We start from the raw sequence: 14,832 nt of genomic DNA on the forward strand, positions 1-14,832 counted from the left end.
GTTTTAAACTGATCACAACTCAACTTGTAGAATTAATAAATTTTAGGCTTTTACTTCCAGAGAAGGCGATGGCACCCCACTCCAGTACTCTTGCCTGGAAAATCCCATGGACGGAGGAGCCTGGTAGGCTGCAGTCCATGGGGTCACGAAGAGTTGGACATGACTGAGTGACTTCCCTTTCAATTTTGACTTTCACACATTTGAGAAGGAAATGGCAACCCACTCCAGTATTCTTGCCTGGAGAATCCCAGGGACGGGGGAGCCTGGTGGGCTGCCATCTATGAGGTCGCACAGAGTCGGACATGAATGAAGCGACTTAGCAGCAGCAGCAGCAGGCTTTTACTTCACCTTTTCCTCACATTTTAGGTTATTATTTTAGTAATTTACATGTTTTCATGGAAATTAAACTAGGAACAGATTATTATTGTTATGGTTATTTTTCTTCTTTCTTTTCTTGACTTTTAATAAAACTTGTGTGAGTTATGCACCAATATTGCCACATTGGAATCTAACTAGGACTATATACTTACCACTAACAGCGAAATCTATGCTTTTAATGTTCTTATGCTATTAATTAGCCTACTTTTACTTCCACTCAAAGAACTCCCTTTAGCATTTCTTATAAGTCAGTTCTGATGGTAATGAACTCTCTCGGATCCTACTTGTTCATAAAATCTTTATCCCTTCTTTGTTTCTGAAGGACTGCTTGTGCTTCACCAGCTGTAGAATTCTTGGTTGATAGTTATTTTCTTTCAGTATTTTGAATATCTCATTCCATTCTCTGCTGATCAGAACAGTTTCTGTTGAGAACTCACCCAATAATTTTACAGGGTTCCCTTGTATGCAACTTCTCTTTTTCTTTTGCTTCTCTTAAAATTCTTTGTCTTTCATTCCTGTTCAGTTCAGTTCAGTTGGTCAGTCGTGTACCATTTTGCGACCCCATGAATCGCAGCACGCCAGGTGTCCCTGTTTATCACCAATTCCCAGAGTCTACCTAAACTCATGTCCATTGAGTCGGTGATGCTATCCAACCATCTCATCCTCTGTCGTCCCTTTCTCTTTCTGACGACCTCAATCCTTCCCATCATCAGGGTCTTTTCAAATGAGTCAGCTCTTCGCATCAGATGGCCAAAGTATTGGAGTTTCAGCTTCAACATCAGTCCTTTCAATTAACACCCAGGGCTGATCTCCTTCAGAATGGACTGGTTGGATCTCCTTGCAGTCCAAGGGACTCTCAAGAGTCTTCTCCAACACCACAGTTCAAAAGCATCAATTCTTCGGTGCTCAGCTTTCTTTATAGTCCAACTCTCACATCCATACATGACCACTGGAAAAACCATAGCCTTGACTAGACTGACCTTTGTTGACAAAGTGATGTCTCTGCTTTTCAATATGCTGTCTATGTTGGTCATAACTTTCCTCCAAGAAGTAAGCATCTTTTAATTTCATGGCTGCAATCACCATCTGCAGTGATTTTGGAGACCAAAAAAATAAACTGGGCCACTGTTCCCACTGTTTCCCCATCTATTTGCCATGAAGTGATGGGACTGGATGCCATGATCTTCGTTTTCTGAATGTTGAGCTTTAAGCCAACTTTTTCACTCTCCTCTTTCACTTTCATCAAGAGGCTTTTTAGTTCCTCTTCACTTTCTACCATAAGGGCGGTGTCATCTGCATATCTGAGGTTATTGATATTTCTCCCGGCAATCTTGATTCCAGCTTGTGTCTCTTCCAGTCCAGTGTTTCTCATGATGTATTCTGCATATGTTATATAAGCAGGGTAACAATATACAGCTTTGACGCACTCCGTTTCCTATTTGGAACCAGTCTGTTGTACCATGTCCAGTTCTAACTGTTGCTTCCTGACCTGCATACAGCTGTCTCAAGAGGCAGGTCAGGTGGTCTGGTATTCCCATCTCTTGAAGAATTTTCCACAGTTTATTGTGATCCACACAGTCAAAGGCTTTGGCAATAGTCAATAAAGCAGAAATAGATGTTTTTCCTGAACTCTCTTGCTTTTTCCATGATCCAACAGATGTTGGCAATTTGATCTCTGGTTCCTCTGCCTTTTCTAAAACGAGCTTGAATATCTGGAAGTTCATGGTTCACTTATTGCTGAAACCTGGCTTGGAGAATTTTGAACATTACTTTAATAGCATGTGAGATGAGTGCAACTGTGCGGTAGTTTGAGCATTCTTTGGCATTGTCTTTCTTTGGGATTGGAATGAAAACTGACTTTTCCAGTCCTGTGGCCACTGCTGAGTTTTCCATATTTGCTGACATATTGAGGGCAGCACTTTCACAGCATCATCTTTGAGGATTTGAAATAGCTCAATTGGAATTCCATCACCTCCACTAGCTTTGTTCGTAGTGATGCTTCCTAAGGCCCACTTGGCTTCACATTCCAGGATGTCTGGCTCGAGGTGAATGATCATACCATCGTGATTATCTGGGTTGTGAAGATCTTTTTTGTATAGTTCTTCTGTGTGTTCTTGCCACCTCTTTGACTCTTGAGAAGACAATAATAATGTGTCTTGCTGCAGACCTATTCAGATTCTATCTTTTTGGGTTTTTTTGGACCTCATGGATCTGGATGTGCATTCCTCTCCCCAGGTTCAGAATGATTTTAGCCATCATTGCCATCATTATATGTTCTGTCCTTTTCTCTTTCTGGAATTTCCATAATGAATACTATTTCTTTTCATCCTGTCCCATAAAATTCCCATAGGCATTCTTTATGCTTTTTGTTTTTGCTTGTCTGACTGGGCAATTTCTAATGTCCTATCCTCCAGGTAGATAATTCTTTCTTCTGTGTGGTCAAGTCACTTAAAACTTTTGAAAGTTTCCATTGAGGTCTTCAGTTCAGTCATTGTACTTTCAATGTAGGATTTGTTTGCTTTTTTTATGAATGCGATTTCTTGGTTGAACTTCTCATTTTATTCATGTGTTATTTTCCTAATTTTATTTTACTTGTCCGTGTTTTCTTGTAATTCGCTAATCTATGGGTGACCTTGACAAACCTAACTGGTTCTTGTCCAAGGGTACCAAGCTTCCTACCCTTTGCATGTCCCTCAAACCCAGACTCTGCCGGATTTGGAGAGTGTTCAGGCAGGCAGGAGTGTTGATGTACCCCCTGTGCACTGAGCAAGGCATTAGCATCCAGAGCAGAGAAGCAACTGGCTCAGAGTGGCCCACAGCTGAGGAGAAAAGCCCTCAGCCTGCCAAGGCCACACTCACAGCCCCTACACAGCCACTCTGGGTGCTGATGCCAGTCTCAGGCTCCTCTATTCTGCTGTAACATTGGGCAAGAAGAAGCTGGCCTAGGGCTGGCACAATGTTGAGTGATTCAACTCCTCAAACCCTGCAGGGCCTGGGTACAAGGGGCACACAGATGGTGCTGGCATTGTGTGGGGCTGTTAGTACACCCTGTGGCTATCTGAGTTCCAGGCTGGTTTGTCCATATAAGCCCAGAAAGAGAAGCAATCAAGCCTCCCACCCCCTTTCCCCCCTCCTTGGGCATCCCACCTCTTCCTTCACCTCCAGGGTTCAAGGAATCTCCTTGCTAGCATTTTGCTGTTCCCCACCCATTCAGCTATCCTGAGAATACAGTCTCACTGTGTACAGTCAAAAAGAAGTGCATTCATCCATTCAACACCAGTTAGCGCCTGTATTGCATCTGGTCCTTTGCTTGGTAATGGGGCTTCTTAGAAGAGGGAGGTGCCAGCCCTCAAGGACCTCACAAACTGGTGGGGCAGAGATGGTAAGGAAAGTAAGGGAGTGCTGTGACCAAGATGAAGACTAAGATGATTCCTGACTTTGCTCCCCTGGTAAGAACAGCTAGTGATTATTAGAAAAAAACACCACAGAGAGGATCCTAGAATACAAGGGTGAAACTGAATCATCCCCCACAACACAGAGAACCAGGACAGACCACCTTAGAAGGGTAAGAAAGAAGCTCCACATGTTCCTCTTCTAGGCCAGTAGAGCTCTATGTGGATAGCTTCCTCTGAGTCTCCAGGGAGAAAAGGGAACCCCAGGGGACAATCAGAGCACCTTCAGCATTGTGATCAATTTGTGGGATGACCCATATATGATCTCACAGCATAGGGACTGCCAGGAAACCTGTGAGGGCTCATCACTGGGATACTGACTTCAATGACAGAGAAAGAAAGAGGGGCTTGCAACAAGCAACACATAGAACTTGGCAGACCAAGTTCCTACCTACAGCGATCAAGTAGTAATCACAACCAGTGCCTTTGCCCATTTGCAGAACTGAACTGGGGGTGCACTCTGAGCAGAGAACTTGGTGGGAAGCAAGTCTGTCTGATCCACATTCTCAAAGGAGTTAACTGGCCCTAGAGCTCAGTTTGTCCATGAATAGTCAGGGAGGAGAGTCCCAGCTCCCTCCCACAAGAAGAATATCTTGTGGCCCCACCTAACCAGAAGGGCTGGGGGCAGCTATTGGAATCTATGTTTACCAAGCACAAAACAAGAAAAAGGCAGGCAGAGCCCATAGTTCGCAAAGCCAAGCTAGTGACTGCTCACCCAGGAAACGTGGGTGTGAGTTGGTTTCAATTAAAACAATAAAGAGAAAGCCTTATCAGCATTAGAGCAACTTCCCCCACTGTGCTGGGACAGGAAAGCTAATTGCTGAGTGCAGCCTGTAGCCTGTTCAACTACAGAACTTAACCAGAGCACATGGGAAGCTGTGTAGCCCATTCAACAGTCCTAAGTACTGTAGCCCTTGAAGACAGCACAGTCAGCAACTTTGCTTGTTTGTAGAGCAAAACTGATGGCTTCATGGCACGGAATTCAGCATACTCAAGCTTTCGAAGAATAAATCTAGAGGTTGTGGGTCCAGTCCTGCAGCATATTGTACTGCGTATAACATCACGTCCCTGAACGTCTAGTAAGTCTGGCCAGAGAATCCAGGCCACTGCAGAGCTCATCCGACAGCCTCACCTAAGTAGGGACTCAAGCCAGCAGTTGGATCCAAACACCCCTATCCTCATTCTCAGAACTCAAACCATTGCCTCACCTCCAAATAGACCAAAACAGCAGGTTCCATTTGGCCAAGGACATCACCCTCAGACACACCCAGAATACAAAGTTGAGCTGACTGGTGAAAAACTGTCTCTGCCCAAGCAAACCTGTAAATCTGGAAGAGGAGCCTGATTACTCAAATGTGCGATTCCAGGATAAGGAATCAAGGATCACACAACATAAGTGAACTATGATACCGCCAAAGGAAACTAAGGAAGCTCTAATAACTGACCCTCAAGAAATGGAGATCTATGAACGGCCAGACAAAGAATGAACTCTCTCAGCTTCTGCTTGTTCAGAATAGTTTTTATCCCTTCTTTGGTTCTGAAGGACAGCTTGTGCTTCACCAGTTATAGAATTCTGCAGCACACCAGGCTTCCCTGTCCTTCACCATCACCTGGCAGGCTGCAGTCCCTGGGGTCACAAAGAGTCAGACACAACTGAGCCATTGAACAACAACAATCACAAGAGAAAGCCCTGTAGTTATTACATAAAAGAACACATAAAGAATTCAAATCATACTGAAACAAAAGGATACTAAAACACACAAAAAAAGAGACAGCAGGACAAGAAATAAGAAACAATGGATCCACAAAAAAAGCACAATTAACAAAATGGCAATAGTAAGTCCTTACCAATCAAAACTTTAGTTAAATGGGAATGGATTAAATTATCAAATTAAAATACATAGCATGGCTAAATAAATAAAAAGCAATGTCTAAAAATATACTGCCCACAAGAGATTCACTTTAACACTAAGTACCCACATAGATTGAGTGTAAAGGGATAGAAAATGACATTTCAAGAAAATGTTAACAAATAAACAAATCAACAGCAGGGTTAGCCATACTTAAAACAGACAACATAGACTTTAAATTAAAAATAATAAAAAGAAACAAAGAGACTCATTATAGAGTGATAAAGGGGTCGATACACCAGGAAGATTTAACAATAGCAAATGTTAGTGTGCTTAACATTAGAACACCTAACTATATGAAGCAAAAGTAAATAGAGCTACAAGGAGAAATAAACAGCAATGTGGTGATAGTTAGGGCCTTTACTATCCTAGTCTCAAAATGGGGTAGATACTTCAGATAGAGAATCTATAAGGAAACAGAGGATTTGAACAACATTATAGGCCAAATGGGGACTTGCCTGGTAACTCAGTTGGTAAAGAATCTTCCTGCAATGCAGGAGACCCAGTTTGATCCCTGGGTCAGGAAGATCCCCTGGAGAAGAGCATGGCAACCCACTCTAGTATTCTTGCCTGGAGAATCCCCATAGACAGAGAAGCCTGGCAGGCTACAGTCCATGAAGTCACGAAAGAGTCGGATAAGACTGAGAGATTAAGCACATAGGCCAAATGGACCTAGCATACAAGTATTGAACATTCTATTCAACATCAGCAGAATATACCTTCTTCTCAAGCACACATGGAATGCTTTCCAGGAAGACTGCAAAACAACTTGGAGCAAATTCAAAAAGACTGAAATCGTATCAAGTATAATTTCTGAAAACAATGGCATGAAACTAGGAACCGGTAAGAGGAAAACTGGAAAATTCACAAACACATGGAAGTTAAACAACATTCTCCTGTGAAGTGAATGTCGCTCAGTCGTGTCCAACTCTTTGCGACCCCATTGACTATACAGTCCATGGAATTCCCCAGGCCAGAATACTGGAGCGGGTGGCCTTTCCCTGCCCCAGGGGATCATCCCAACCCAGGAAAAGAACTGGGGTCTCCTGCATTGCAGGTGGATTCTTTACCGACTGAGCTATCCGGGAAGCCCTGAACATTCTCCTGAACAACCAATAAAAAGAAGAAAGAAGGAAATAAAGTTTTCTAAATGAAAATGGAAACACTATATATCTAAACATACAGGATGCAGGGAAAGCAGTTCCAAGAGGGAAGTTCATAGCAATAGATGCCACATTAAGAAGCAAGAAAAATCCCAAATAAAACCTAACTCTATACCTTAAGGAACTAGAAAAAGAAGAATAAGTTAAGCCCAAAGTTATTAATGAAGGAATATGATAAAGATTGCAGCAGGAATAAATGAAATGCAGATGCTTTGCCATCTGAGCCACCAGGGAGGCCCCTAAGTGAGATAAAGAGGAGAAAAATAATAGAAAATCTTTAACAAGCATATAGCTGGTCCTTTGAAAATGTAAAGAAATTGAAAAGCCCTTAGCTAGATCCCATGACACATAAACGGAGCTTTAGGTCTTCACATATTGCCTGGGTCTGCTTTTATCCTCAAAGATGGAATTTAGACACAATTACCTGGCAAAACTCACTAGAAAAGAACCTATACTAGAGGGCATGAGAGAATGTATTCCTTCAGTGCCTTGATCCAAGTGTGCCTAAAGTCTTCCAAGCCCCAAACTTTCCAGTTAAAATACATTTCTCCCTTTCTATTTTTTATTTTTGTTGAAGTCAGTTTGAGTTGGATCCTGCCATTCAGGATCCAAGTAAGCAGATGCTGACTTAGCACATTTATAGACTCACATCCGTCTTCTCCATTCTGAAACCTACTCAAGGGTCGCACGACCACACTGGAAACATAACAGACATCAAAGTCACAGGAAAGCTTAGAGGTCATCATTTTAACCTCTTTGTTGGAAAATCTAGGGAGACTATGGCCCAGAGAAGGGTTCAAAGTACACGTGACTTTAACCCAACTTATTTTCTTCTGTTCACATATGTTAAGCTTTGCTTTAAAAAAAAGAAAACAGATCAACAAAGTTACCTAATAATTCTGTTTAAATGATAAATGCCTGAGCCACGTCCCAGATAATTAGGGATACCAGCTCCCAGTCAGGCTGCCCCAGGGTGTCTGGCCAGAAATGGCAACAACTGGACTGGATAGACCAAAGGTACTTTCTACCTTAAGTTCTAAGAGCTTGAGACACCACTCCTTCCTCTAGGGCCCCACCTCTGCCTAGACATGACGCTTACAACCTACAAGCTTATCCCATCTCATATTCTCAGCAACCACGCGGGGGGTGCTCCTGCCCCATTTCCCACCTGAGGAACGTGGGGCTCAGAAGGGCAGGATGACTTGCTGAAGGCCACAGGATGGGAAAGGGTGGAGCTGGAGAGTGCGCCCACTTCTGCACCCTCTCCCATTGGGGTCGGCTCTTCCATCTCTGGGGGCAGCAGAAGTCCCACTTGTTGGCCCCAGTGTCCAGCACTCAGGAGGTGCAGGTGAATGCGTGGCTCTAGGCTTGACACTGCACTCCATTTTTGCCACTGATGCTCACCACAACCTTATAAGGTTTGGAAGACCTCATTTTCCAATTGAGGAAACTGAGGTTCAGGGAAGGGAGATGACTTGCTCAGGTCTTGCAGGTCTGACAGGAATCCAGAATTGGCACTCAAGGGGAAGGACCTTTCACCCAGATCACATTGAGGCCAGCTGGTGGGGCAGGATCATCCATGGACTTGAATATCTTGTTTATTCCTCGACTGCTTTTGTTTGAGTTGGTTGTTATGCTTGATGTATTGGGCCCCTGTCAACTGGAACATCCAATCCAGGAAGCCCAGAGGGGTGCCCACTTGGCACAGGCTGGGAGCACCAGTGGAGAGTTCCAGGTCATCCATGGTCCATCACCTCCGGTCCCCCAGCTGCATCTCACAGGGTCTGGATGAACGCCACCAGGACAAAGTAGGAGTCAGGCTGGAGGCTTGAGAGGCTGGCCTTCCTCACCCTGACTGTGGTCCCATCATCAGAGCACAGAGCAGGGACAAGGTGGCAGGCCAGGTGCCCAAGTCTGGGCCTGGGATATGGTGGGCCCCATCCAGCAGAGCTTTGAACCTGTCGGCAGACCACCTGCTTCACTGTCTGTACCCAGTTCTGCAAATGTAAGAGGTCCCCCTTTCCCTGGTTGTGGGCACAGAGCTGAGGGCTGTGCCAAAATCTTGTGAAGAGACTCTTTCTCACCTGAGAGCCATGGCCCAGGGGTTCCAGAGAAATGAGGTGAACTCAGACACAGTGTTGGCCCAGGCTTCAGCTGCCCCATTGTAAAATGAGCAAAAATGAGTAAGTAAATGAGTAAAACCTGGTGCCTGGATCCTGGTGGCAAAATGTAACTAAAATGCAAACCAAGGGCATGGTTGTCAGACCTAGCTTTGGGGTCAGGCACACTGGGTTTGAATCGTCTCTTTGTCTGTTGCTGGCTTTGGTACCTGGTCAAGGGGCTTCATCTCCCTTAACCTCAGGTCCTAGTATGAAATAGAACTAACTATGGGACTGTCCTCCCAGGTGTGCTTGAGGATGTGGAGGGATCATGTGTGTAGGCCCCTGATACATGGTCACGACAGTGATGATGACGATTATAATTATTGCTGGTGTCTGGTTACTTCACTCCCCTCCACCTCACATCCCCTATCTGCAATGATGCCACTCAACAGATTTATGGAGAGGATGAGGCAAGGAGATCAAGCAATCAATATGCTTTATGCTTAATCAAAAGTGAAAGTGAAGTTGCTTAGTCGTGTCCGACTCTTTGCGACCCCATGGACTACAGCCTCCCAGGCTCCTCCGTGCATAGGATTTTCCAGGCAAGAGTACTGGAGTGAGTAGCCTATCCCTTCTCCAGGGGATCTTCCTGACTCGGGGATTGAACCCGGGTCTCCTGCATCCCAGGCGGACACTTTACCCTCTAAGCCACCACATTTCTTATATTTGTGTGCTATAAAGACCACATGAGCTAGATGGGCTCAGACTTCCAGTAGACTTGCATCTACAAATTCTGACTCCCTTGCTGACTGGCTTATAGACCTGTGTCTAGAAATTCTGACTCCCTTTGTTAGAAAGTGCAGGCTTCACTAAGCCTCAGCTTCCCATTCAGGACCATGTTAGAGACTCTAAGAACTATGGTGTCAAGTACACCTCATCGATTGTAAACACTGGATGGAGCTTTCTGCAGAGAAGCCCTCCCAGGCACTCCTGGGCTTGGAAGGCAGGATTGATTAGTGATGCCTGCCACAAGCTCAGAGGGAAGAGTGGAAGGACTACATGCTTGCCAGGGCAGGACCAGGTCATCCTTAACGGCCCCTCTGATCAGTGATGGGCCTCTGGACACCACACGTTCATGGAGCATGGGACTCTGGGACCTGCCTAGTGATGTGAGATGGAAGAGGGACCCTGATCTGGGTTCCAGTATTGGCTCAGTTTATAACCTGCTTTGTGACTCTAAGTAAGATGTTTATTTTCTCCAGGGTCTCCATTTGCTCTAATGACAAAATGAACAGAGATTTCCTCTTACACAGCTGAACCCTCAGGGCTCTGAGAGGTGGTCAGGAATATCTGTGGACTATTGGCTACATCCCCACTAGCTGGAGTAACATGTGTAGGGGAGAAACCTCGGGCCAGTCAGGCCCACACCTTTGGCCACTACAAATACCTGCGGTCCCCTGAACAGGGATGACCCAGAAGAAGGTAGGGGTGGGTCTCAATGCAACAGAAGTCCCAGTGTCTGTGGAAAGGCAGACATGCATGGAAAGTACCTGAAAACAGAATAACATGCTTTCCCTCAGGGAAGTCACCCGTGGGCAGCGTTCCTGGTCTATGTGCTATAATAACAGCAAAAACAACACGTCAGGAAACATCTTCATCAGTGACATTCACAAGGCATCGTTATGACACAGGCGGCATGTCTGGGCACAAAACAGATAAGATCCCTGCCTCGTGAGGCTCCCACTCTAATGGAAGAGGAAGAAAGCACATCTTTAGGGATGCGAGTCCACATTTACACATGCTAACTGTGTACCCTTCCGACGAGTTCGCTGATGTCGGTACTCCCATTGTGCCCACTTCACAGGTGAGTAAGCTGAGTCTTTGAGAGGGAAAGCTCACCAGGCTAGTAAGTGGCAATGCCATGACTTGAGCCCAGGCCTATCATACCTTTAAGAGCTGCACACATTGCCCCTGTCACCCTCCCCATTTTCCTGGGCTCCTAGTGCTGCTTAGGTCACCACTCACTACTATGTTTTGCAATATTAGCTATGATGATGATCACTGTTATTCATGGAGCACCTTCTCCAGCCGGGGCTGCCATGGGCTCTCTACTGACATTTCCTCATTTAGTCCCCCCAGCAGCTCTTCTAAGGTAGAGGACACTCTCGTTCTAATTTCATGGTTAAAAAAAAGCTGAGACGTTAGGTCACTTGCCTGCTGTCACACAGCTAACAAGAGAGAAATCTGGGATTCACACCCAAGGCTGACTCTAGCCACAGCTTCTGTATTATTATAATGAAATGCATGGTTTCTAAAAGTGTACATTTTAATTAATCAGCATTAAAGAAAATGCTTCTGTGTGCTGTAATAAATATTTGAGTGTCTACACTACGTCAGGCCCTGGGCATGAAGACAGTGCTCTTGACTCTTACGGTTTTAGAAAATGGGTTGTAATCACTGTGCCCAAGGAGCCGGTAAAATTCATGCTCAAAGCAAGAGCGTGGGGTGCCCCAGCTGGTGGGAATGTAGCAAGTAGCCCCAGGTGTTCCTGAACACCTCTCAAAGCCCTGAGGGGTCAGTCGTCTAGCAGAAAACCTGAAGTTAGAGGAAACAGAGGCCCTGAGAGAAAACAAACATCATACACAGGGTCACAAAGCAGGTTACTAACAGAGCCAAGACTGCAACCTAGATAGGGGTCTCCTCCTCTGCCCAGTTCAGGCAGGTCCCAGAGTCCCACCCTCCATGAACGTGTGGTGTTAGTGTGCCCATCACTGGATAAAGGGCCTCTTGGATATGACCTGGGCCAACAGTGGCAAACACACAGTGCCTCCACTCTCCCCTCCTGAACTTGTGGCAGATACCACTAATCAATCCTTCCTTCCAAGTCCAGGAGCTGCCTGCGAGGACTTCTTACCAGAAAGCTTCATCGAGTGCCTATAATCAGCCAGATTGTATTTGGGTCCATTGTACTGTCATTGCTACTCAGCCCCAGAAGGGAAACTGAGGCTTATGAAGAGGCGTACCTGCCAAGGGATGTGATACACCATCACTCAAGGGAGCCAGAATCTGTGGACCCTGGTATACTGGGGACCTAAGACCATTCTATCTCATCCAGCACTTGAAAATAAGAGGTGCATTCAGTTCAGTTCAGTTCAGTCGCTCAGTCGTGTCTGACTCTTTGCAACCCCATGAATCGCAGCACGCCAGGCCTCCCTGTCCATCACCAACTACCTGAGTTCACTCAGATTCACGCCCGTTGAGTCAGTGATGCCATCCAGCCATCTCATCCTCTGTCGTCCCCTTCTCCTCCTGCCCCCAATCCCTCAGAGGTGCTTTAGCCACTAGTGTCACTGCATATTAGGAACCTACCTCATGCTCCACCCTTCATACATATTATCCCACCGCATCCTCACCACACACCTGGAGGAGAATCCCATCTTTAGTCCCATTTCACACACCAGGGACCTGAGGCTCAGGGAGATGAAGCTCCTTGTCCAGATTGCACAGCCTGTAACAAGTGAAGAGAGGATTCGAACACAGCTGGCCCAGCAATGAAGCCGGGGTATGAGCACCACCCCCTCGGTATGCTTTTAATTTCCTTTTGCCACCAGGATCCAAGCACAGGGTTGTTTACCCATTTTACCAGGTGAAGCCTGGGGCCAAAACCGGGTTGAATTCACTACATCACACTCAGGCCCTTGGCCTGTGTCCTGAGTTGGGAAAACTATCTTCACATGATTTTAGCACAGCCCTCTGCTCTGTGCCCACAACCAGAGGAAGAGGGACCCCAGTGTTTGCCGAACTGGACACAGACAGTCTGGGAGGGTGGGCTGCTGATGGGCCCAAGGTTCTGCTGGATGGGTTCCTCAACATCCGAACCTCAAGCTTAGGCACCTGCTCTGTGCTCTGATGGTGGGATCAGAGTCAGCGTGAGGAACACTCGCTCCCCAAGCCTCCAGCCCTACCCCTACTCTGCCCTGGCCACATCCATATCCAGGACAGGCTTACAGGTTCCTAATGAGAAGCAGGTGGAAGAACGGAGGAGAAAACCCTGCATGACCCAGAGATCTCTGCCGGTGCCCCCAGTCTGATGTCAGCGGGCACCCATCTGCTTCCTGGACCGGGTGTTCCAGCTTGAACACAGGCCCAATGCACCAAGCGTTACAACGGAATCAAACAGCAGAGTTCGAGCAATGAACAGAGTATTCAAGCTCAAAGACGCTCCTGCCAAACCAGTTGGCCTCAATGAGATCTGGGTGAAAGCTCTTTCATTGGTGACTCAAATGCTGGGCCCTGTCCATGTGAGACCTGTGTGAGTCACCTCTTTTCCCTGAGCCTCAGTTTCCTCAGCTGGAAAAAGGGGCTTCAAGTCTCCTCATGGGGTTGTCGTGAACACCAATGATGAAAGCGGACCTGTGGGGCTGAGCCCAGGGTCAGCCATTCACCTGTGGCATTCCTGGGTCTGGACACTGAGGCCAAAGAAGGCAACTCGCTGCTGCCCCCAGAGGATGGAAGCTGGAACAGCCGACCTCGATGGGAGAGGAAGTAGAACTGGGTCACTATCCAGCTCTGCCCCTTCCCATCTGTGTCACCTTGAACAAGTCATCCTGCCCTCCTGAAACTCATGTTCCTCAGCTGGGAAATGGGGGCAGTAACACCCTCTGGTGGTGGCTGAGAAGAGGAAAGAAGATGAAGCCGCATAAGCATATTGGGTTGTGAGGGTCATGTCTAGGCAGAGGTGAGGTTCCAGAGAATGGCATGGGGGTCACAGCTCATAGAACTTAAGGTAGAAAGTACCTTTGAGTCATCTAGTCCAGTTACTTCCATTTCTGGTCAGCCACTCTGGAGCCCCTGAGCCTAAGTACCTAGGGAGGGGCTCAGGCATCTATAATTTACAGAAATTTAGTAGGTGATCCTGGTTAGTCTTTCTATTTTTTTCCCCTAAGACTATTGCCCAAAGTAGAAAATGTCATCAAAACCAAAAGAGATGAAATGAAAGAGGAAAGGAAGTGGGGTTCAAATCGCTTTGAACCCTTGGATGTAGTCTTGGATGAGTCTTTCTCCTTCTCTGGGCCACAGCTCCCAAGACTTTTCATCAAAGAGGTTAAACTGATGAATTCTAAGATCTCCTGAGGCTTTGGAGTCTGTTATGCTTCCAGTGTGGTCGTGCGGCCCTCTAGTAGTCATCAGAAGGGAGGAAGCACATGTGAGTGTACAAGCGTGCTGAGTCAGGACTTACTGTGGGTTTGAACAGCAGAACCCAATTCACACTGCCTTCAACAAAACAGATAGGGAGGGAGAAATGTATTTGCACTGGAAAGTCTAGGGCACAGAGGACATCGGGTACAGCTGGATCCAGGCACTGCAAGGATATATTCTCTCATTCCCTTTGTATGGCTTCATTTTCTAGTGAACTCTGTCAGAGAATTGTATCTTAACTGTATCTCTAAGGACAAAAACAAACCCAGGCAATCTGTGGAGACCCATAGCCCCTTTTGTGATAGTGACCTTTTTCTCCAGAACTCTGGTAACATGGTCCCCATGATTCTGTAAAAGTGCCCTTGAAATAGGAGATAATTGTAGGTGTTTTCTTCTTGAATCTAGTGATGTTGTCTTGTTCTCACAGGTATGTATGCATGCACATTGAATGTTCATGAATTCATATAAGTATGAATATGCTTCTTCAAGAGTTCCAGACACACTGTAGGGATCAGAGGACAGAGGACCTCAAAAAGAAGGAAGACATGGTTTCTCTCCACTTTGGTAGATTTAGTTTAGTGTGTACTAGACTAGGGAGTCCCCCAAATGCTTTAGCAGATGGGGAACA

The sequence above is a fragment of the Ovis canadensis genome, chromosome 13 (genome assembly GCF_042477335.2).
Source record: "Ovis canadensis isolate MfBH-ARS-UI-01 breed Bighorn chromosome 13, ARS-UI_OviCan_v2, whole genome shotgun sequence".
NCBI classification, from domain to species: Eukaryota; Metazoa; Chordata; class Mammalia; order Artiodactyla; family Bovidae; genus Ovis; species Ovis canadensis.